This window comes from Urocitellus parryii, chromosome 9 (genome assembly GCF_045843805.1).
Source record: "Urocitellus parryii isolate mUroPar1 chromosome 9, mUroPar1.hap1, whole genome shotgun sequence".
NCBI classification, from domain to species: Eukaryota; Metazoa; Chordata; class Mammalia; order Rodentia; family Sciuridae; genus Urocitellus; species Urocitellus parryii.
This window is the reverse complement of record NC_135539.1, coordinates 27586446-27588768: the sequence shown is the minus strand read 5'-3', so window position 1 is coordinate 27588768 and position 2323 is coordinate 27586446.

Sequence of the window (2323 nt, the reverse complement as noted above, 5' to 3'; positions counted from 1 at the left end):
CCCGCGCGCCTTTACGGCTCTGTCGCAACGCGCTGCCGGCTTAGCGCCCGCCGCCAGCACTTCCGGGGTCAAAGAGCACACGCTGCCTTAGCCCGGCGGTCGCGCGCGCCCCTCCGCTGCACCGAGGGAGGGGAAGAAAACCGAAAGGGATGGGAGGGGACTTGCGGCCCGATGTCCTCGGGGGCGTTAGCCCGCCGGAACTCCCCGCTCACTACGGAGGTCTTCCCACGGCACCGGCCCGTCACCCCCGTGCCTGGTCCTACTGTGCCAGGCCGTGCTCAGGCCGCTGTCTTGGTCACCGCTCGCGGTTTGCTGTCGGGCCGCCCCGCTCACCCCAGGGCATCTCTGTCTTCACACCGACCCAGCCGAGAGGCTGCGACCGGGAACAGAAATGCAGGCCGACCCCAAAGGGTCCCAAGCAACGGAGGAGCAGGTTTTTAAGGCAAAATGGAGCGACTGCGACATCAAGGCTCCGGGTTTTGTGGGGTTAACAGGGCCTGGTGTTGCTGTGACAGGCTCCTGTAGGGCAATAGGGCACAGTTGAAGAAAGGGGAAGTTCCCTGGGGCCGCTGCTCTCCTTTTCTCCCGGGGGTGGTTGTTTCCCAGCCTCCCCGCCGTCTAGACCAGTGCCTTGCTGCAGTCAAGACCTACCCACGGGGTGTGGGGTGTGCGCCTGGGCTCCGGGTGCCTGGGGCTCAGGCCGCGGAGTGCTAGGCAGCGCTCGCAGAACTCCCTCCAGACACGGCTCAAGCAAAGGTGGATTGATGGGCAATATCTCTAGGCTGCCTTTCTGCCAGGCGCAGCAGCCTGCTGGGGGGAGAAAAATTAACTACACAGTCACCTACGATGCAAATAACCCCCAGGTCCTGCGATTGTCACTTGGCGTCTTTGTTGTGGTCCCAGTGTTAAACCTCGCTGCAAAGAAAAGACCACCAACTCCAATTGAAATCAAATTAAAGCAAGCTTGTAATTCCGACCCTCCGAGGCTTTCTCTCCTGAAAACCGTGGAATAGAAGACAGCACCCCAGCTCTTTAGGAGCACAACTTTATAGCACAGAAAGTCGCAAAAAGTGGGGGAGATGTCTTGAGAACTTACAGATAACAGGATTTTGACAAGCATAACACAAACGCAGGTAGTAGGTTAATGGTCCAGCACTTAGGGAGTAAATTTAATCCCAACATCAGAATTTATGAGGCACCACTAGAGTTTCAGAGAGGGCTGTTATCTGTCAGGGAAAGCCAGGCATGGGTGAGTTCAAGGCAGGGCAGGCATTCCAAGCAAGTTTAGAAATCGCAGTAATTTATAGTAAAGCCAAAATTAACTTTTCATGCCTTTGTGAGGAGATGGCTCCCAATCTTAGCCTGGGTTTATCCCAGGAGTTAGGGACTCTTTAGGGGTGGACCTACTGGGAAGGTCATGCCTGGGTGGGCAGGTGCTGATTTTGAAATGGAGTTACTTTGGCCTAAGGACCTAACACGGAGGATCACAAGTTCCAGGAAAGCCTCAGCCACTTAATGAATCTGTCTGAAACAGAGTTCAGGATGCAGCTCAGTCGTACAGCACCCCTGGGTCCATCCCTAGGACTGGGGGGAAGCACATGATAACAATGTAAAAGAGCACAAACGGATCCGATATCAAACAACTAATTGCAAATCCCCTACTGCAAAAGAGTGGGCAGCGGAGGGCATGGAAGTCGAACGGAGCAAAGCTCGTTGGCAGCTTCTGCAGGTGCTTGCCTACTGCTGCATGTGGAAGAGAAAGGCCACAGCTCCCTGTCAGCCGTCCCAAAGGATGAGGCCTAGGGTCTCTTGCTCAGTATCAATGGGACCTCCCCTTTGGTCAGGACTGCTTTGGCTGCAAGGGACAGAACTGTAGCCAATTAAAGCAAACAAAAAGGGGAGGATGATTATTTGCTCATACAAATAGGAATTCCCGGAGATGGGGGTAATTTATTTCGGGCATGGCTAGATCTAGGGACACAAATGTTACCAACAAGCTTTCAAATTAAAATCTGATCAAATGTGTTTGCTTACACGTCTGTGTTAATTGTCCTGTTTTCCTCTATGTGTACTTAAGGCTTCATTTTCAACGGGCATTTTCCACATAATGGCCGAGAAGGCCCTGGCAGCCCCAGGTAGCTGTGGCTCAGAGAACCTGATATTCTCTCCAGTGGGACCCACCATGACCCCAGAGCTAGGATGTGGACCCTCCAGGTTCAGGTTGTTACAGAGCAGAGGTCCCTCTTCATCCCAGTTCTTGCGATCCTACCAGAAAGATTTCAGCCACTTAGCTTTGAGTAACAGGCACAAGTTTGTTAGAGTG